The sequence below is a fragment of the Arachis duranensis genome, chromosome 1, assembly GCF_000817695.3.
Source record: "Arachis duranensis cultivar V14167 chromosome 1, aradu.V14167.gnm2.J7QH, whole genome shotgun sequence".
NCBI classification, from domain to species: Eukaryota; Viridiplantae; Streptophyta; class Magnoliopsida; order Fabales; family Fabaceae; genus Arachis; species Arachis duranensis.
Genome location: NC_029772.3, coordinates 43,023,257 through 43,041,070, shown reverse-complemented (window position 1 = coordinate 43,041,070; position 17,814 = coordinate 43,023,257).

Here is a 17,814-nt window from a genome sequence, read left to right as displayed (position 1 = left end):
TCTCTTTTATGTTTATTTCACTTGTTATTGTTGATTTCTTGTTGATGTTAGTTATGGGTTCCATTAATTCTTGCACTTTATGATGTTTACTTTTATTGCACTCTAGTTGTTTGATGAAATGTTCTCTCTAGTTTTTGGGTAGTTTTCTCTACTCCTGGCGTAGCCCAAGAGAATTGAGTGATTTGAGAACCCTATGTGGTCAATTTGATAACCATTGACTCTAGCCTACTACTAAGTCAATTGGTAGTTGGGTTAGGACTTATGGATTGATATTGACCAAGCCTATTTGACGTACCTCAAGCTTAGAAGTAGATTATACGTACTTAAAGCTTTTGGAGGTAGACTTAATGGGTTGGCCTCTCACAGTTGTCAATATGTGGTTTGTAGACAAGGATGGTGATCTCAATTACCTATATCTAGTCAAGAGTAACTTTCCCTTCTTTTATTAGTTAATTGTTCATTTACTTTCTTGTCAATTACTTTTCTTACCCCTTTATCAACTAAATCCCTTGCATCCTCATAGCCAATAATTGAGCGCTTCATTGCAAGTCCTCGTGAGATGACCCGGAGTCTAAATACTTCGATTAATTCTTATTTGGTGTTTGTACTTGTGACAAAACCAATAGTTTAATTTGATGTGAGAGTTGTTTATTGGTTTCGAGCTATGCTTACAACGAAGTTCTTATTTCTACAAGAGAAATTCTAGACGGATAACAAATTCTCGCTCATCAAATTAATGGCGCCGTCGCCGGGGATTTGCAATGGTGTTATATTATTGGCTATTGTGAATATGTGAATATGTTTGTCTTTTGCTTATTTGTTGGTTTTTGTTAGGTTTAGGACTTTGTTCTCATTTTTGTTAGCTTTTGTTTTTATTTGCTATTATGAATTCTCGTCCTCACTTTGGCTATGAGTTTGGCTCAAATTATGTTATAGGAAATGGGAACTACAATGGTAACATGCATCAAGGATGGAACAATCAAAGATGGGAGGAGCCTCAAGGGACTGATCAACCTTCTTGGCAACAACAACCTCCGGGTTCTTATGGGTATAATTCCAATCCTAATGCATATCAATCTAATGGATGTGGTGACCCTTATTGTGATTGTCAACAACCACCACCACATGCCTATGAACCACCCTCTCAACATGATTTTGAACCACTTTACTCACAAGCCCCTTACCATCAAACACCTCATTATGACCCTAATCCTTATCCACCATACCAACCACCTTATGAACCATACATGGAATCACCACCATTCCAACACAACTACTCTCAAGAACCACCTCAATATATACCACCGCCATACCCTTACCAAGATGAACCAACTTCCAATTATGAAACTTTCTTCCCAAACAACGAGCCCTCTTTTCTTCCATCACCTTCAATGGATGATTCTCTCCAAAGATGTATTAGCTCTTATATCCGAAGGCAAGAAGAGAACCAAAGGGAGTTCAAGGAGTTAGAAGCCAAGATAGCTACCGTAGCGGAAGCCGTCCGCAACCTAGTCTTCTCCCGCCTAAGCCCACGCAATAAAGACACTCCCAATGTTGATTGTGGAGAAGCAATCAAAGCGCTTAGTGAGGGAGTGAGTTCGAAGCTCTGAGGTAAAGAAGAGGAGTTGAAGCAAGATTTGCACCAAGAGGAGGAAGTTGAGGTTATCAATGTTAAGGAAGTGGATAACGAGTTTAGGGAAATTGACCAAGACGTGGATTCCATCGTTAGCAATTTTTGTCCACCTTAAGAACCAAGCATTCTTGGAGGCTCAAGGATGAACACAAGCATAAGCCACCGTGACAAGGAGCCTCCCAAATGTCCAACTTAAGGACTTAAACTAAAAGTGCTTGGTGGGAGACACTTCACCATGGTAAACTCTTTCCATTCTTTTTTAGATACAATAAATGAGTGAATTGAGTGCCATTGTAGGTAGTTCCTTTACCCTTTCGCATATTTAGTTTTGGTTGCTAGCTTGTTCATACATTTTATGCATTGAATAAGGATAATTCTTTGAATTTGAGTTTTTGCTTGGATTGCAAGTTTCCTCAAATTATTGAAAAATCCTCAAAAATTTAAAAATATGTTTGATTTTGTGTTTTTGGCTGGTTTTTGAGTCATAGAGAAGGTTAGGAGTATTCTAGGCTGTTTATAGTGTTTCTGAAAAAAAAAAAAAAGAAGAGAGAGATAGAGCAATGCACGCGTACGCGTCGGATTGCTGTTGCAGCATCCATGCCAATAACGCGAGAGTTGTGCCAACTCTGGGCCAACTTTGTGCTTCTGGCCCACGTCTCAACCCACGCGGATGCGTACATCACGCGTACGCATCCCTGCGTACATCACCCTGCACGCGTAGGCGCACCTGGTACCCCCGCATCCCTCATCTTTTCGTTCGACCCGTGCGCACGCTCTAGGACGCGTACGCGTGGATTCAACAATCCACTTACCCCAGGGACTCGAAAACCCTAACGCATTTGCGCCCCTTAGCACCCCTTCTCCCCCAAGTCCCCTGTCTCTACTTCTTCCTCCATAACTGCCCCCCCTCCCCCGAAGCCACCCTTGTGACCACTGACCGGTGAACTCTGCCGCCGCCGAACCTCCGCGGACCCCCACTTCTCCTTCTCTCTTGCTTCTCTTCCTTCTCTCCCCCTTCCTCTCTCTCACCGCCCCTCTCTCACTGTTCTCCACTGCACCACAACGGCCACAACCATCGCTGCCAGTGAAGCCACCGCAACCACCAACCTCCCCACACTTCTCCACCAACCACCCTCTACTTCTCCAGTTGCCCTTCTTCTCTCTCCCACCTCGCCAATCCAGTCACGCCCAATAATCTACCCTCTACTCTACTTCTCCTGCGTTGCCCTGCTGCACCGCCGCAAGCTGCCACTGCCACCACCGCATTGCAGCCTCGCACCCCTCTTCTTTCCCCTTCCATTACCAATTCTGTTCTGCACTTCACCCCCAGGTTCCATACCCTTCCTCTGCCTCTATTGCTCTGTTTCTTTACTGTTTTTAATTAATTTTTGTAAGATTAGATGAGATTAGTTAGTTGATTATTCTGTTTATTAGGATAGTTAGATATGCATGTTGTTAGGTAGTTAGGATGTGGTTAGAGAATTCTAGGCCTGATAAATACTCCGTTTCTGTTTACCTTTTGAATGTTGCATGCTTTGATGAATGATGGTTGCTATGGTGAATTCTGTTTTACATGATGTTACCTACTACTGCTTGCTGAGATTCAATTGTATGATTATGTTTGATGCTGCCTGAACATATGTAATCCGTACTCTTATCATGCTTGTTGAGAATTTTGGATGTATATGCTTATATTCTTCTGTTTGCCATCTGGGAACATCCAATTTACTGCCGGAATGCTGCCTAAATTTTTAAAAACTATTGTGTTGTCAACTTGTACCTAGAATTGAACTCGCAACTTCTTCAATTTAGCTTTACTTGACTTCTCCAAGTTCAATTCTTAGGCTACTTGGTCGGCATTTCCGTGTTTATTTTGAGTCCCGTTGATAGACATTAAAAAGGTTAGGCCAAGGAACTCTTTGTCGGATTTCTATGACAATTAGTATCTTGCCTACCCCTATGCCTTCAATTTGAACCTTCTTATGTCTTTACTTTTCAAGTTAAGTCAAATGTCTTCTGACTTTTACTAAGCTCACAATTTGACTTTAACTTGCAATTTTCTTCAATAAGGTTCATTTATTTGCGATAAGTGGTGAGTTTTACTAGTGTGACCCTGTTGATTAAAAACTATTTACAACTTGCTTTTTGTTACACATAGTTCGTATTTCAATTTTTTCACACCAATTATTGCACAATCTAGTAACTATGACATTGTTGATGACTTGTTTTCATATCATAAGCTTTTATGCAAAATTTCATATTTCATCATCAACGACTACATCTTCCTCATGAATGTGAACATGCTTATTTTCCATACTTTGTGCATTTCTCTTAATTGAGCCAATACCCGTCATATCAGTAATTTTTGAACCAGTTCTCTAACCTCTAATTTCATTAACCAACTGACTTTTCTTTTCACTTTCAAACTAACCCTTTTTACCATTCTTTTGGTATGACGCTTATTAAGCTTAGTGAACAAGCATTGTGCAAATATGGCTTGAATTCTTGGTTTGTGGCTTTGTTTGATTTCTAAATCATGTTTCTTGCATTCCAAGAATTCCTATCTTTTAACTCACTTCATGATTACATATCAATCCTCTTGTTCTCTAAATATGTCATTCCTTGCTTTTGATTCCTCTACTTGGCTTAAGTGTTTATATCCTATCATATCAGCTTTTTAGGATGGCTGATAGAGGAAAAGCTAAGGTTACCTCACGAAAGAAGAAGAAACCTCAAGCCTCTACTTCTCCTTTCATGGCCTATACAAAGAACCTAATCAATGACAAGGAAAAGGCCGCTCAGTTGCTACCTGCCAGGGACATAGATAGGTTTCCTAACCTATACTGTGAACTCCATTTCCCGAGCTACAATAAAAAGAGCCTGAATATAGAAAAGAAGTTGGCCATTCCATCCGACCTGCGGTTGACCATTAACAGCCGTATCGAGAGAATGGGCCTAGATTTCATTGATAAAGAACTGGGAAGAGTGAACAGATCTTGGGTTTAAGAATTTTACTACAATTTCTTCAAACACACCCTTCAGTCGATTCTCATCAGAGGCAGCCTAGTGCCGATTATAGAGGCCGCTATAGAGGATGCAGTCACCTGTAGGCCCCAGACCAGTGACATAGATGCATTTGACCAAGCTGAGGTAGAGCTACACTGCATGACATTCGATTATGATGCCCTACGAAGTGTAGTGGCCACACCGGACACCACTTGGGTGATGGATTCCAACAACAAGAAACCCAAGGGGATGCATTTCATTCATCTGAGTAGGGAGGCTAAGAGGTGGCAGCAGATCTTTGCCCACTATGTTATGCCGACCACCCACTTTACAGAGATTTCGGTAGCCATGCTTGTCCTAATCAGCTGCGTGCTGTAGGGGAAGGAGGTACACGTCCCCTGACTGATTAGGAGGTTTATGTGGCGCGCTCACATCTGCGGCTCATTCCCATTTCCTACATTGGTCACTCAGATGACCCAGAGAGCCGGTGTCCCGTGGTTGGCAGAGGACATATCACCACTACCCCCAGGCGATGACGACAAGGAGGATGTTATTACATGGGGTACGTGGGTGCATGAGAAGCCCCCTTCTCGGCGTGCATCTAGAGCTCGAGCCATAGTAGAAAGAGCTGGACCTTCTTCCTCTTCAGCTGCAGCAGGACCATCTGCTCCAGCACCTATAGCACCACCACCACCAGCTCCCCAGCCGACATATCTTCTGGTACAGCATCTGATCCGCTTCATGGAGCGCAGTAAGAGCCGCATCATGCGATGCCTGGACAGAGTGGATCAGATGTTCGTGGCACTGGGCGTTGAGTTACCCCCTCTTCTTGACTATTCCGTATTTGAGAAGGAGGAGCACGAGGAGGAGCCAGCTCAGTCAGAGGCACCGCCAGAGACGCAGGCCATCCCAAAGGATCAACAGCCTCCTGAGGAGCCACAGCCACGGCCTGAGCCTCAGCAGCCTAACACAACTGTTGACCCCCATCCTGAGCCAGAGCAGTAGCATCGAGGGCAATGCTTCATCTTAAGTGTGGGGAGGTCACCGTCGTGACCGTCGGTTTATCTCCTAATTTCTGTTATTTTGCTTTATTTTGCACTTTCTTTTTAGGATTATTGTATATATTCGTATTGTGGATATTTTCATTTCAATTACGCATACTTTTATTTTAGCTCATCACATTTTGCCCTTTGGTTAGTAAATATTTTTGTTGGATTTTCTTTATATAGTTGTTTTAGCTTATTTTAGCTTTTGGTTGCGATTAGAAAAATATTTTGGATTGATAAAATCTAGTTGACCCTTTTCCATATGAAATTTGTTTTGATTGAAAAAGGGGTGAGGTAAGGAATTTTTAAAATTTCTCAATCACAACATTGCATTAATAAGCTTAGTCAAAATGATAAAATTTTTTAAGAAACTCATTTATAGGGTACCACCCCGATTGATTGATTTTTTTTTAGCACTTGCTTGGAGTATACATTTTATGGATCATGTTTTGAGATAAGAACACAAGCTTGTGAGATTTGAGCCTAATGGTGTGGTTACATCTTATAACCACTTATTTTCCTTCTTGTGTGTAATTGGTCTCTTTTTATAATTGTGATCCTTGATTTGTTTAATTCTATATGTCCATCATTTCTTGTATACATGCACTTATATGATTGAGGCCATTGTTTCATTAGCTCACTTACCCAAATAGCCTACCTTTTACTTTCTATTGTTAACCAAATTTGAGCCTATACTTAACCCAATTATTTTTTTTTATTTTTGTAGCATATTACAAGCCTAAAGTGAAAAATAATAAAAGTCCCTTGTTTGGATCTTTGATTAGCTTAGACTAGTGATGAGTGTTTATTATCCAAGTTTGGGGAGAATTGGGAACATTGGTTGGGACAAAAGGGTGTTTTATATTTTTATATTTGGGAATTGGGTGAATGCTCATGTATGGATTAAATGTATTAACCTTATGCATTGATGTCTTGTACAAAGTTGAAAAAAATGAATGAGAAAACAAAAGAAAAATAAAAAGAAAGAAAAAGAAGAAAAATAATAAAAAGGGGACAAAATGTCCCAAAGTAAAGTTCAATAAAGTAAATGTATAAGTGTTGTGAAATGAAAAGAAAATGCATGAGTATGTGCAAAGTGAAGAATGGGTAGTTAGGTTAGTGCTTAATTGTATAGGTTATTATATAGGTTAGGTGGGAAGTCTAGACTAATCAAAGATTCAAATCTTGGTCCACTTAACCATATATGACCCTACCTTGACCCTAACCCCATTATAACCTTATGGGGAGTCCTCATGATGATTGTATGCATGCATTGAATGATTGTTGATTGTTAGATGAAGAACAAATCTTGGAAAGCATGATTAGGGGAGAATTGAGTGAATCAACCCCTAAACACTTGAGTGACTAGAGCGGATACACGTCCAGTGAGGGTTTGATTGCTCAATTACATGTTTTCCACTATGATCATTTTTCTTCATGCAAGTTAGTGAATTTGTTTTGATAATTCAATGAAATTGTGGGTTTTGTTTGGTTTGAGTTGACTCCTATTTCTCTAGCCCTTATGCCTACATATGCTTCCTTGGAAGTTGATTTGTTTTGACCAAGTGATTGCATTCATATAGATAGGTTGCATTTAGGTAGTTTACATTGAATAAATGTTGATACCCCTTTTCCTTTTTCTTGAATTTAGCATGAGGACATGCTTAGTTTAAGTGTGGGAAGGTTTGATAAACCCAAATTTTGTGGTTTATCTTGTGCTTAATTTAGGGGATTTTATCACCCTTTTCCCACATTTATTCAATGAAATAGCATGGTTTTGTAATTCTCCCTTAAATTGTGATTAAATGTGAAAATATGCTTTTTTAGGCCCTTAAATTGGTGATTTTAACTCACCTTAATTCCATTTGATACCTTGATGTGTTTGTTAGTGATTTCAGGATCATACGGCAAGTATTGGATGGAAGAAGTGGAGAGAAAAGCATACAAAGGGGAGAATGCATGAGGAAATAAGGATTGGGAGCACATCAATGGACGCACACGCGCACCAGGCGTGTGTACGTGGTAGTGACATTGCATGGCGACGCGTACGCGCACATGACGCGAACGTGTGGATAGGAAAATTGCCAAGCGACGCGCACGTGTACATGACGCGTACGCGTCGATGCTCGCACGTGACTCACTTAAAAACAAAATGCTAGGGGCGATTTCTGAGCTGTCCAGGCCCAAATCCAATTGATTCCTGAGACTATTTCATGCAGAATTCAAGCTAGAGCAAGGGGGAGCACTTAGTTAGTCAACATGATCCTTTAGTTAGTTTTCTAGAGAGAGAAGCTCTCTCTTCTCTCTAGAATTAGGTTAGGATTAGGTTAAATTCTCTTGGATCAAAGTGTAATTTGTTGATTTCACCTTGTTTACTTTACAATTCCTTGTCTTAGTATCTTAATCCTCTCAATTTCTTGTTAATCTCTTGTTGTGCTCTTTTGTATGTTGATGAATCATTATTGGATTTGAATTTCTTTTAATGCAATTGTATGTTTCCATGTCTCTTTTATGTTTATTTCACTTGTTATTATTGATTTCTTGTTGATGTTAGTTATGGGTTCCATTAATTCTTGCACTTTGTGATGTTTACTTTTATTGCACTCTAGTTGTTTAATGAAATGTTCTCTCTAATTTTTTGGTAGTTTTCTCTACTCGGGCCTAGCCCAAGGGAATTGAGTGACCTTGAGTCATTGGGTCTCAATGAATTGGTGATTTGGGAACCCTATGTGGTCAATTTGATAACCATTGACTCTAGCCTACTACTAAGTCAATTGGTAGTTGGGTTAGGACTTATGGATTGACATTGACCAAGCCTATTTGACGTACCTCAAGTTTAGGAGTAGATTATACGTACGTAAAGCTTTTGGAGGTAGACTTAATGGGTTGGCCTCTTACAATTGTCAAATATGTGGTTTGTAGACAAGGATGGTGATCTCAATTACCTATGTCTAGCCAAGAGTAACTTTCCCTTCTTTTATTAGTTAATTGTTCATTTACTTTCTTGTCAATTACTTTTCTTACCCCCTTTATCAACCAAACCCCTTGCATCCTCATAGCTAATAATTGAGTGCTTCATTGCAAATCCTCGTGAGATGACTCAGAGTCTAAATACTTCGGTTAATTCTTATTTGGGGTTTGTACTTGTGACAAAACCAATAGTTTAATTTGATGTGAGAGTTGTTTGTTGGTTTGGAGCTATGCTTACAATGAAATTCTTATTTCTACAAGAGAAATTATAGACCGATAACAAACTCTCGCTCATCAAATTCCTTGCTGAATTCTTGTAGATAGCTTATACAGTAAGAGCTAGTAGGGTAGACCAGGATGTCTATAGGTTGTTGCTCTTTCCATTTTCTGTAATCGGCCAAGCGAAGAGGTGGTTGGATACTCAGTCCAAATCAAACTTGAAAACATGGAATAAGCTGGTGGACAAGTTCTTGAACCAATACTTCCGCCCAAAGAAGCTAACCCAACTAAGACTAGACATTCAAGGCTTTAGACAAGAAGAGAATGAGTCTCTTCATGATACTTGGGAGAGATACAGATTGATGCTACGGAAATGCCCCATGAAATGTTTTCAAAATGGGTAAAGCTAGACATTTTCTATTACGGACTTACAAACATAGCTAAGATGTCTCTAGATCATTCTGCTGGTGGTTCAATACACATGAAAAAGACAATTGGCGAAGCTCAAGAACTCATTGAGACAATCGCCAGCAACCAGCATCTATACTCATCTGGTGAGACTTCAATGAAAGGAGAAGTCAAGACAGTGTCTACTGAATTAGACCCTCCAGAACAAAGTGAATCATTAACCCAGCAGCTACACTCCCTCACACCATAGTTGCTGAGTTTGCAAGGAAGTGTTGCAAGAAAATCATGCCTCCAACAAAAATATAGAGGCACGGTTAAACCAGGCTGAACAGCATTTGTCTGAGCAGATCAGAGAAGAGTGCCAAGCCATCCAATTGAGGAGTGAAAAGACACTGGATACCCAGCATCAGAAAAATAGAGAGCAGGAAGAAGAGGAAATGACAGAGGATGAACAAGCAGCAATCCAGGGCACTGTCAGGGGCGTTGAATGCCCAGAAAGGGATGGCATCAGCATCCAACGCCCAAGAGGGGGCAATGCTGGCGTTCAACGCCAGGAAAGAACCAGCAATGGCATTGAACATCCAAATGGAGGAGACCATACACGTGTTAATTCAGGGAACACCTCTTTTAAGCAAGCGGGTAACCCTTCTTTAGGCACTATAAACACTCACCCTGCACCACTCAAAACTCATGAGTACAAGACTAAGATACCATATCCTCAAAGACTTCAGCGGGAAGAAAAGGATAAGCAATTTTCCAAGTTCCTAGAAGATTTCAAGAAACTAGAGATCAAAATCCCCTTTGCAGAGGCTCTTGAACAAATACCTTCATATGCTAAGTTCATGAAGGATATACTGAATAACAAAAGGGATTAGAAGAAAGTAGAGACAGTGGCGCTCACTAAAGAGTGCAGTGCATTCATTCAGAAGAACCTTCCCAAAGAACTTAAGAGACCTCTCACTCTACCCAGTAACCCAGTGCCTACCTCAAGAGAAGGGTACATGGTCATCACAGTGGATGCTGAATCCATACCAAAGGAGGAAGTACAAATTGCAGAAGGGTCAAAGGAGAAAGAAGCTCCAGAAAAGGCTAAGGTTACCCTGTCACATGCTCCCTTTATGAAACCCATCCAAGAGCTTGAAACACCACACCCTCAGAAATCCCAAAAGGAGACCAAGGATGAACACCATTCACAGTTCTTGGAAGTCTTCAAAAAGCTACAAATCAAGATTCTCTTTACTAGGGTTTTGAAGCAAAGGTCCCTCTCTAAGGGAAGGACCATCATTGATGCTGAGAAAGGCGAATTGGTGCTGAGGTTACATAAGGGTTACATGGTTTTCAAGGCCTTTAAACCTCCAAGACCCCATGATAAAGGAGGTACTTGCATGCAGAGTACAATACTGAAGCCTCCTCCCTTGGATGGAACCAATTTAATTCCCCCTGACACTAAATGTAAGTTTAGTGTTGTCTGTGCACTATCTACCAAGGAGGAAGGTCCTAAGAGAATGATGCCTAGGGGTGGAAAAATAACAATATCCCTACTAAAGGCTTCTCACCAGGGACGAGGATAGTATTCCCTGCAAGCCCAATCCTGCCTCAGGTAGTGAACATGATCCTGTCTCTTGAGTATATTAAGCTGATCCATGAGAGCACAGGAAGGAAGCTCCCAGTGAGGAGTGAGGATTTATTCCTCTATGACTATCTTCCTCCTTGAAAGAATTGAATGTTAAGCTAATGACATTAAAGAAGCGCTTGTTGGGAGGTAACCCAACAATGAGTAGAGTACTATTTTGTTTATCTCTATTTGCTTTCATTTTAGTTGATTTCAATAGTTTCCCTTACTTTTTGATGTTTGTGATCATGTGTAGCACTAAGAACAGAGACAAAGACATTCGACATGGAAAATAGAACACCTGGGTTAAGCCCCTTGCTGGCATTGAACGCTAGACAAGGAGAAAGATGGGCATTCAACACCCATGGAGGAGCATTCCTGGCATTAAACGACAGAATAGGAGCATTATGGGCGTTCAACGCCCCCTATAGAGCAGCCAAGGCCAAGTTTTTTGCCCCCAATGGGAGTTCAACACCCATTCTTGGCGTTAAACGCTAGGCAAAGGCAGGCACACTTGAGTTTTGAAGCTTTCTCAGCCAGTGGACCCCACGCAAACTCTACCTACCCCACCTACCTCATAAGGGAATAGTAAGGACTACGTTTTCTTTGCTTAGGGACAAGTAAATTTTTTAAGTTTGGTGTTACAGAGCGAGCTCTAGGTGTGTATTATCATCAATGGCACCAAAAAGGGGTGAATCATCTTCACAGAAGTGCACAGCCTGAGCAACCATCAGCACTGAGGTGGTTGAGTTTCATCCTCCCTTTCTTTCTGTTTTTCAGTATTTCATCCTATTTTCTGTTTTCTATTCTAGGTTTTGCATGATCTTTTTCAAAATAATTTTTCTTTAGTAGTTTATTTTCAACATTTTCAATTAATTTTTTTGTTTATAAGATATCCATTGTATCTTCATCAAACTTGAAGCAAAAGTTTTTTTAAGAAATACTGAGATACATTAAGTTTCGAGTATATCATGAGTTATGCTAATTATTTAGATGTGGTGGCCTTGCATTCACTTTCTGAATGTATGAATTATCTGTGCATAATTGATATTGAAGTTGAGCATATTGGCTCTTGAAGAACAGTGAATTTAGAGAAGTATTATTGGTTCTCTGAAAAAAATAAAAAATATTGATTCTTGAAGCAAGAAAAAATAGCAAAAAGAAAAAGAAAAATAAAAGAAAAGAAAAAGAAAGCTTAAAAAGAAAAATCAAAAGAGCAAGGATCCAAGGCTTTGAGAATCAATGGTTAGGAGGGTAAAAAAATGGCCTAAAAAGCTCAAATGAGTTGCTATCCCTAACTAAATGCTTGTGGTGAGAAGGTGTAAAGTAAAAAGCTTGAGACTGAGTAGTTAAAGTCATGATCCCAAAGCTAAAGAGTATGCTTAAGAACTCTGGGTACCACTGTCTGGAAATTTAAGCAAAGCTAAATTCGAATCCAAAAGGTTTTCCCAGTTAAATGCCTGTGGCATTTATGTATCCGTTGGCAATACGGGAAAAATAACGCTTAGAGTCACGACTAGGCTCAAAAGGGTGAAAAGCACCAAAAGAAGCTATGTTCAAGAATCAAGAAGAGCTAAAAGAAGAGAATCAATAACATCATCCAGATTCTAGTTCCAAGAGATGTCAATATTTATGAACTTCAAAGGAAAATGAGATGCCAAAACTGTTCAGAAGTAAAGAGGTATTAGCCCCACTCAATACTTGGAACTGAGATTCATTGAAAAGTCTGAAACTTATTGTATCTTTCTCTTCTTTTTGGTCCTACTTTGTTTTTGGTTGCTTGAGAACAAGCAATAGTTTAAGTTTGGTATTCTGATGAGCGGATATTTTATACGCTTTTTGGTACTCTTTTCTTAGTGTTTTAGTTATGGTTTGTTAAGTTTTATTATGTTTTAGTAGGCTTTAGTGCAAAATTTAATTTTTGGATACTACTTTGAGCTTTTGTATTTTTCTTATGATTTTAGGTATTTTTGGGTGAATTTGGCAAGTTTTGGCAAAGTCTGATTCAGAGGCTAAAAAAGGATAGCATATGTTGTCAGATCCTGACCTCCATGCATTCGAATGAGCATTTCTGGAGCTACAGAGGTCCAATTGATGCACTCTCAACAGCGTTAGAAAGCTAACTACCACGGCTTTCCAGAAATATATAATGGTCTATACTTTTCTTTAGAGACGACTGCAGGCGTTGAACACCCACTCAACCAAGTTGGACACCAAGCTCAACCCAAATACTCACCAAGTGGGCCCAGAAGTGGATTTTTGCACCTTTAACTTAGTTTATCACATTCTTGAAATATTTAATTATTAGTAATATTTTTTAGATCTAGTATTTACTATAAATAAGGGACTTCCTTCCTCCTGAGGATCATGCCTCCCAGGAGGGGAGAAGTACATACACATTATTTCTATACATTATGAGCAACTAAACCTGTTAGGTTAAGGTTAGAAGCTCTGCTGATTCCTATGGATTAATGCAATTACTTTTCCACTCCAATAAATGTATGATTCTATTCTATGATGCATTGTCATTCTTTATCCTTATGAATCTCGATTCTATATAAGTTCCTTACGAGTCCTGACTCGGATAGTATTGAACTACAACTTGAGAATGCATCACGGGTTCCAACAAGTTATCCAGGCTAATTAGGGTATGTGACATAAAACCTCGTTAGTCAGGGGTAATTGAGGTTCCTGTGGCTCTAAGGGTAGAATCATAGAGTGTCATTCTCTGATCTGGAAGATCCGACCTTGTCTGTGGCGTTTTGAGTAGGATCATCAAGAGATTGAATTGCGCACGCTTCACCCTCTCCCAAATTAATCTAGCCTGTTTGGGTGTTTGGTTTGGATTTGTGGAGATTAATGACCATGACCAATGGCTTAATCACTTACAGCCTTGCCATTGAAGGAATCATTCATCATTGGAGTAGTTAGTATGACATGTTGATCCAGAAGAATAAGCATCTTTGACACCTTAACTGATCTCTCACTAATGTTTCTACATTTTATTGTTATTGCTTGTTTATGTGCTTACAACAAACAACAACTATCTTTTTATTCGCCTAACTAAGATCTACAGGATAACCATAGCTTGCTCAATCTAGCAATCTTCGTGGGATTCGACCCTCACTCACCTGAGGTATTACTTGGACGACCCGATAAAAAATAAGGAAGGTGGTGGTCGATGATGATGGTGCTTTTTCAAAACTAACGAGGGGCTCGCACAAGCAAGAAATCCTCGCGTGCACAATGTTTTTACACTGCCACCCTTCGTGCACGCGAGATCTCTTCCCTTTGTTTTTTCTTTTCTTTTTAAACATATGAACCATCTAAGCATAAAAAAGGTTTTTAAACCTAAATTTTTACATTCTAAAAGTAAATTCAACCCCAAATTAACATAAAACTTTAACAAATACAATGAAAAAGAGAATCAAAATATGAAAAAAATTATGAACAAAAAGGAGCTTTTTTTCAAACGCGACTTCTAATAAGATTTTCAACCTCCAAAAACTATTTCTACCAATTAAACATGCAATTAAAAATAAAAATCTATTAGATTAAGCTATCAAAGAAGAGAAATATTTACAAGAATGATAAAAAAAAGTGAGGTTTGAAAGATTTTACCATGGTAGGGTGTCTCCCACCTAACACTTTTGTTTATTGTCCTTAAGTTAAACGGTTGGCGAGGCTCTTGTCATGTCGGCTTGTGCTTAAATTCATCCCTAAATTCCCACTAATGCTTGGACATTTAATATTCTCCCGGATCCTAAATTACTAGCACCAATCTTCGAAAGATTTTAAGAAAAGTAAAGAGTCCCCAAATTGTTAATTGTTGAATTGTATGTCGGGGTCCCAAACTTTGTATGTCCACCCACCTTTTTGTTTATCTTGATACTTCAATTGGGTTGACAAAAAGTCTGAGTTCTCCTTTAAGCTCCAAATCCTCATTCGAGATTCCTTAATTTGAGCCTTACATCACCTCCGGAACTCAAATCTTGATTTTTCTTCCACCACGAGCCTTGGTTCGTGTTGTCAACCAATAACTGACTCTTTCTTACTCTTCAATTCACAAAAAAACTCGAAGTTAATCATCCGTTTCCAACAAAGAATATTGATGTAGGCCAAGAAAGTTCTTAGTAGAAAGGGTTACCCACTCAAAAGGTGTGTTGGATGGTGACTTAGTAAGGGAGATTTCTAAAGAAATTTTCGATGTGATTTTTACTCCCTTTGGCTCTTCTTTGATAACCTCTACCTCTTGGTTACTGACTTCGGGAGCTAACTCCATTACTTTTTACTGTGTCCCATAGTTGTAGAAAACTAGCTATGTGGATATTAGGACCCTCTTAGGGGCTACCACCGAATTGGTCTCACTGTACCAATTGGACTAGTGAGGATTTTAGTTCAAAGTTATTTGCTTAAATGGTGGGCCTCACTATGATATTTCCTGGGATATCAGTGGTGGGTGTGGTGTAATCACCAAGTGTCCTCATATTGTTGTTATCCTCTACCATTCTATCTACCTCTTCTCTCCTAGCCCTTGATTTATTCCTTAATTGTACAAGCATCTTCTCTATTTCAAGATCAAAGAGAATGCAATCTTCTTTCCCTTGGTTGGCTGACGTCGAGCTTGAAATCCTTAAAGCATGGCGCCAGCTTCTCTTCCTCTCCTGGGAGTTTAATCTTGTATTTTTTTTTTGTGTTTGTTTATTTTTCTCCTGAGTACCTTAAAACAACTCCAAACATACAATTAGTCATAAAAACTTCACTAAAAACATAAAAATTTTGAGTTAAACCTAAGAAAACCATTCAAAAAGATATATAAAAATTACTAAAGATGCCTAGGCATCAATGGGTCGTGATCTTCCTGACACTTTTTACCTTTCTAGTCAGCCTCTAGCTTCCTTATCATTTCTTTGAGTTCTTTGCAATTGTGTAGCTTCCTCTGAAGTTGTCGTTCGAACTCTTGCTGTCACTCCAACTCAACTTCTAATTGCTCAAGCCGGTCTTGATGACCGTGGACAAGTCCCATGATCTCAGTCACATTCCTTTCTCCAGATCTTTTTGGGATATGTATCTGGGAACTTACTCTTGGACCTCTTTATTCCCTTTTATTTCTTTTAGCGTCGCGATGGATAGAGAGTGCTCAATCATCATTATGATGGTCTCCATCCTAAATCCTAAATCAAACGCAATGTGTCCATCTTGTTGTAGGTTGTTTGCCATTTTTCAAAGATCAAACTCTATGTCTTCGTCAATGGCGCTAATATTCCGAGGTAATACCTGAAACCAAGGTGGATTTGGGTCCAAAGATAAGGTTTAGACTCCTTTGGGTGAAGAAACTGACTTATTCTTCGGGATGGAAGATTGTCCAACGTCCTCACATAGACAGTGGTGGGGTACTTGCAAGGGACTTTGATGCTTAAATTATCAAAGGTTTAAAATACACTTAAATGAATTGGGATTGAGAAATACCTGAATTTGATGCGGTATTTCATAGATGTAGATGATGAGTTAGCCATCACTTCTAAGTCTTTCCACTTACGATAGTGGGTAGTTTCTTCTTCAATATTTGGGAAGTTATCCCACTTTGTGGTCGTGGTCGGACTGTGAATAGTATCTGAAGTAGTGTTTGACAAGGTCTTACTTGCCATGCAAGTCGGATAAGGCACAGGGTATGGCGCCCATTCCTCGAGTAGATTGAGTGGATTGATCTATATGGCTAACTGGAATAATATGGTTGAATCTGTTGGGCTTCTATAATTCCTTTGTAAAATTGGATTAGTTTAGTTAGGACATAACTTTAACTTTAAATCATGGTATGAACAAATAGCTATTTATTATTTTATCAGAAAATATTCTAAATTTAATCTATATGAACATACAAATCTTCTTGATGCAAAAGAAGATAGTCATGTTGGCGAAAAGATCTTATCAAAGTTTTAATTGTTAGTTCTTCCACAGAAATGGATTGCGTTTAAAACTGAATTTAGGAATTAAATTATGAATTACATATAGGAGAAATAATAGTGTTTTTATGTACTCATTTTATATAACATATTATATTATCTTTTATATACTTTATTAGTGTTTTATAATTTAATTTAATAACTCATTTACATTAACATATTAGACCATTGGGTTGTTCATATATTATTTTTTTAATTATAAAATTGATTAATAGAATTTATTTAAATATTTAAAATAAAATAATAATTGGTTTATTATAATATATTTTGATATAAAAAATTATTAAACATAAATTATATTATGACAAACTCACAATTCAAATTTGCAAACTACATTTTGTTGCAAACGTTTGATTAAGTCATTCAACTTTCTTCAAAATATCCGTTCCGTTAAAGACCTTTTTAACCGGAATGTGTAGTAGTTAGAATGTGACTTGCAATTGCATAATAAAAAATTAGTCATACCAAATCATTATTTAATGCATTTAAGTGTTTTGGATCTAAATGATTGAATTATTTCCGTTGTAAGAAAAATATTTTTTTGATAATCTGAAAAGTTAAAGTTACTTCAATAATTCTTATTTGTATAATTGCTTTTTAAAATAATGAATTATGTAACAATTAGTTTATATTTGGATATTTTAACTGAAAAGTTATTTTGTGATAATCTATTATGTATTTGGTATGTATGAAAAAAAAAAGTTATCTGATACTTAAAATCAAATGGGTAAAATTATTGCAATTCAAAATAATAAGCTTTTGCTTATATCATAAGCTTCAAAATATTAGACTTGCTTATAAATTGTCTTTTAGCTTAAAACTGCTTCAAAATAGTCTACTAGTTTCGATTATAATCTGTTTTTTTTAACCTAAACATGATAATTTTTTATAGAATACTTTTTTGAAAAGATAAATCATATTTTGATGGTTTCCAAACATGATTCTAGTGTGATCAAA